Genomic DNA, 5,536 nt, shown 5'->3' on the forward strand with positions numbered 1-5,536 from the left:
ATAGTGGACAAAAATATGACTCAGAACACCTACCTCACACATCACTTAACATTATAAGTGAACCACAATGAGCCTCTCTACTTAAATTTTTGTTATGTATTTTACATTTTAATGTTCTTACTCTTCCACAGAAAAGGTCATAAATAATGCCTACCTAATAAAAAAGAATCCTTATATCTGCGATGCAGCAGTATTTGATCACATGCTTTCACATGTAAATACAATAGGAATGGAGAGCATAAAGTAATTTGAGAGTTAAATTACATCATTATTTGCTTTTCAAAAAAATCTGTAATAATAAAAAAGTATACTTTGAATGTAATTATAACTCTCCAAACAATCTTCTACTTCTTTTGAAGTTATATACTAGTAACGTATCAAATAATTGCAGTTTGGGATTATTTTCTGTACTGGAAACTCTGATTTAGTGTAATGTCTGAAGAGTAAGTGCCCTATTATTTCTACGGTCTATTCTCTGTGATTTACATAAAGTTAATTTTGAAGTATTTTTTAATATTTACTTCATTTACAAAAATATCTTAGTATGAACTCTATGATGTTTTCTAAGTTGTAGTTTTTGAAATGTGTTTCTTTCAAATTCATTACATTTGCAGGGTTTTTCTCCAGTATGAATTTCCTGACACCGAACAAAGTTTGAGCAACTTCTTTAGGGTTTTCTTCTAATACAAAATGTATACAATGAGATCTGTGATACAAGTAAAGGTACTACAATCCTTTTTATAGTTGTAACGTTTGTCCTCAGAATAAATACTTTTTCACATTATAGGCTTATATTTTCTGAAAGACCTTTTCAGAATAATTGCATTTATAATACTTTTATTAAGTATGAACTCTCTGATATTGAGTAAGATGTGAGCAGATACCAATGGCTTTTCTATAGTCTTTACATTTTTACAATTTTTCTCTAGTATAAATGGTTTCCTGTGCAATAAGGTGTGAGCATTGGTTAAAGGTTTTCCACATTCTTCACACTTGTAGAAATTTTCTCCAGTATGAATTATCTTACCTACAATACAGCATGACCATTTAAAGGCTTTGTGATATTCCTCACATGTTTAGACTTTCTCACCAGTATGAGTTCTTTTATGTTTAGAAAGGTTTGAGGTGTTGTCAAAGCATTGTCACATCGTTCAGGTTTGTAAAGTTTTTCTCCAGTATGATCTGGAGACTTGTTAAAGGCTTTGTCACATTCCTTCACATTTGTAATTTCTCTTAAGTATGACTTATGTGTAGTAAGATGTGAGGAATGGTTACAGGCTTTGCCACATTCTTTACATTTGTAAGTTCTCTCTCCAGCATAAAATTTTCTCTCCACCATGCCCAGCTAGTTTTTGTATTTTTAGTAGAGATGGGGATTCACCATGTTGGCCAGGTTGGTCTCAAACTCTTCACCTCAATCCCTGTTTAGCATTGAGAAATGAGTTAAAGCTTTGCCACATTCTTCACCCTTGTAGTTTTTCTCAAGTATGAATTCTTTTATGTTCAGTAAGTTTTGAGGACCACTTAAAAGCATTGCCACATTCTTCAAATTCTAGAGTTTCTCTCCAGTATAAATTATCTTCTGTTTAGCAAGGTTTGAGGACTATTTAAATGCTTTGCCACATTCTTCACATTTGTAAGGTTTCTCTTAGTATGAATTCTCTTATGTACAGCAAGGTGTGAGGACCAGTTAAAGGCTTTGCTACATTCTTCACATTTGTAGGGTTTCTCTCCAGTATGAATTATCTTATGTTCAGTAAGGTTTGAGGACCACTTATAAGCTTTGCCACATTCTTTGCATTTGTAGGGTTTCTCTCTGGTATGAATCATTTCATATAAGGTAAGGTTTGAGGGGCAGTAAAAGGTTTTGCCACATTCTTCACATTTGTAGAGTTTCTCTCCAGTATGAATTATCTTATGTCTAGTAAGGTTTGAAGACTACTTAAAGGCTTTGCCACATTCTTCACATTTATAAGGTTTTTCTCCAATATGAATTATCTTATGTTCAGTAAGATTTGAGGACCACTTAAAATCTTTGCCAAATTCTTCACATTTGTAGTGTTTCTCTCCAGTATGAATTCTCTTATGTTCAGTAAGATTTGAGGACTGTTTAAAAGCTTTGCCACATTCTTCACATTTGAACAGTGTCTTTTCAGTGTGACTTCTTTTATGTTGAGTAAAGGTCAATGGCTGTTTAAAGACTTTGCCACATTCTTCACATTTGTAGGAATTCTCTCTGGTATGAATTTTCTTATGTTGAGTTAGGTGTGAAAGCATGCAAAATGATTTGCCACATTGTTTACATTTGAAAGATTTTTTTTAGTATGTCTTATTTTATTATTATTTGAATTTGGATATTTATAGAAGACTTTCACATATTCATCACACTGAAATATTTTGCTCTGGGTAGATGTCAAACATTGATTAAGTCCATTATAACCTCCTTTGTGCATCCTACCATCATCCAAAATTTTACAGTTTTTTTCTTAGTTGTAAATTCTTATCTTCACACTTTGCATATGTTCTCAGTATCAAGTTTTGGAAGGATTCTTTTATGCCCTGCTCTGGCCACAGGTCTTGAGCAAAATGAGAACACATAACTGAAAGAAATAAAAATAACAAGTTAATCCAGTTGTTAGACTCAGATAAACATACCTTACTAATCTAACCTACAAAGTTGTACAAACCACATAAGCAAGATGGCACAGCAAAATGCCACAGGCCCTAATTCTTTCATAGACATATACATGTAGCAAAAACATACTGACCAAAATACACTTGCAGAAAATGTATAAATGGGTTAACTGTGTGCAATGCCCAGGTAAAAACAGTGCAAAGAGCCACACAGAAAGACTGTGTTACAGTTACACAACACAGTTTTTCCTGATCCCTAAGATAACAAAGCTTTTTAAGCAGTAAATTGCTGGCTGGGCATGATAGCTAACACCCGTAAATCCGAGCCCTTTGGGAGGCAGAGAGAGGTGGATCACCCAAGGTCAGAATTTTGAAACCAGCCTAGCCAAAATAGCAAAACCTCATGTCTACTAAACATTTGCCAGGTATGGTGGCACACACCTGTAATCCCAGTTACTCTGAAGGCTGAGGCATGAGAATCACTTGAACTTGGGAGGTAGAGGTTGTAGTAAGCCAAGATCTCACCACTGCACTTCAGCCTGGGTGACAGAGCAATATTCTGTCTTAAAAAAAAAAAAAAGTAATTGCCAACTCCTGGTTTCTTTTTTAAAAGATGAGAAAAACACTGGTACATACATATTTATTTCTGGCCTCAAGGGGCCTTTCCAGACACTAGTTTCTTTCCTGCATTACATAAAGTGGTGAAAGAAATGGTGGGATACTTTGGATTGACAGTTTGAGTCTGCTGAGACCAAATGTAAATGTTATAGCAGCAGAGAGACTGCAGTATCACATACAGGAAACACGTGTAGCAAGTAGTTACTGACTATTAAAAGAAAAATAAACATTTTTTTCTTTTGTTTGAGACGGAGTCTTGCTCTCTTGCGCAGGCTGGAGTGCAGTGGCATGATCTCGGCTCATGGCAGCCTCCACCTCTTGGGTTCAAGCAATCCTCCTGCCTCAGCCCTCAGAGTAGCTGGGACTATAGGTATGTGCCACCACACCCAGTTAATTTTTGTATTTTTAGTAGAGACGGGGTTTCACAGTGTTAGCTAGGGTGGTCTTGATCTCTGAACCTCATGATCTGCCCGCCTTGGCTCTCAAAGTGTTGGGATTACAGGCATGAGCCACTGTGCCCGGCTGAAATAAACTTTTTAAACTAAAAAATAAATACAAAATTTTAGACAGGACACATCCCAAGTACATGTGTGAGAGACTCCCAGAGACTGTAGCAAAGACAATTGGTTTCAGACTGTGCCCGGACAAAGCTACATTATAAGGATAGTTAGAGGTAGCTTTTTTAATGCTCAAATCTCAATCAAAGATTACAATGTATACAAAATATTAAGGCAACATGGCCCAATAAAAAAATATATAAAATATTTAGAAGGCAACCATAGCCAGGTGCGGTGCCTCATGCCTGTAATCCCAGCACTTTGAGAGGCTGAGGTGGGCAGATCATGAGGTCAGGAGTTAGACACCAGCCTGGCCAATGTGGTGAAACTGTTTTTCCTAAAAATACAAAAATTAGGCGGGCATGGTGGCATGTGCCTGTAATCCCGGCTACTCAGGAGGCTGAGGCAGAAGAATTGCTTAAACTGGGACGCGGAGGTTGCAGTGAGCCAAGATCATGCCAGTGCCCTCTAGCCTGGGTGACAGAATGAGACAACCTCTCAAAAAAAAAAAAAAAGAAAAAAGAAAAAGAAAAGAAAGGAACCATAAAGAGGGGGCACCCAAGATGGCCAAACAGGAACAGCTCCAGCCTCCAGCTCCCAGTGTGAGCAACACAGAAGATGAGTGATTTCTGCATTTTCAACTGAGGTACAGGGTTCATCTCACTGGGGCATGTCGGACAGTCAGTGATGGTCAGTAGGTGCAGCCTGACCAGCAAGAGCTGAAGCAGGGTGAGGCATCGCCACACCTGGGAAGTGAAAGAGGAAGGGAATTCCTTTTCCTAGCCAAGGGAAATTGAGACACACAACATATGGAAAATCAGGTAAATCCCATCCTAATACTGTGCTTTACCAGGGGTCTTAGCAAATGGCACACCAGGAGATTATATCCCACACCTGGCCCGGAGGGTCCCACGCCCATGGAGCCTCCCTCATTGCTAGCACAGCAGTCTGAGATCTAACTGCAAGGTGGCAGCAAAGCTGGGGGAGGGGCGCTCACCATTGCTGAGGCTTAAGTAGGTAAACAAAGCAGCTGGGAAGCTTGAATTGGGTGGAGCCCACCACAGCTCAAGGAAGCCTGCCTGCCTCTGTAGACTCCAACTCTGGGGACAGGGCATAACTAAACAAAAAGCAGCAGAAACCTCTGCAAATGTAAATGTCCCTGTCTGACAGCTTTGAAGAGAGCAGTGGTTCTCCCAGCATGGAGGTTGAGATCTGAGAATGGACAGACTGCCTGCTCAAGTGGGTCCCTGACCCCTGAGTAGCCTAACTGGGAGACATCCCCTACTAGGTGCAGACCGACATCTCACACCTCACAGGGCTGGATACACTTCTGAGACGTAGCTTCCAGAGCAAGAATCAGACAGCAACACTCACTGTTCAACAATATTCTATCTTCTGCAGCCTCTGCTGCTGATACCCAGGCAAACAGGGTCTGGAGTGGACCTCAAGCAAACTCCAACAAACCTGCAGCTGAGGGTCCTGACTGTTAGAAGGAAAATTAACAAACAGAAAGGACACACACACCAAAACCCCATCAGTACATCACCATCATCAAAGACCAAAGGCAGATAAAACCACAAAGATGGGGAAAAAGCAGGGCAGAAAAGCTGGAAATTCAAAAAAACAGGGCACATCTCCCCCTCCAAAGGAACACAGCTCATCGCCAGCAATGGAACAAAGCTGAATGGAGAATGACTTTGATGAGTTGAGAGAAGAAAGCTTCAGTC

General features: G+C 39.3%; 1 pseudogene; it reads right to left on the bottom strand.

Moving 5' to 3' along the window:
- Positions 1 to 1,076: 1,076 nt before the first annotated feature.
- Positions 1,077 to 5,536, bottom strand: part of LOC108543501 (zinc finger protein 708-like) — a 25,933-nt pseudogene continuing 21,473 nt past the window's right edge.

This window comes from Rhinopithecus bieti, unplaced genomic scaffold, assembly GCF_001698545.2.
Source record: "Rhinopithecus bieti isolate Rb0 unplaced genomic scaffold, ASM169854v2 scaffold_24982, whole genome shotgun sequence".
Taxonomy (NCBI): domain Eukaryota; kingdom Metazoa; phylum Chordata; class Mammalia; order Primates; family Cercopithecidae; genus Rhinopithecus; species Rhinopithecus bieti.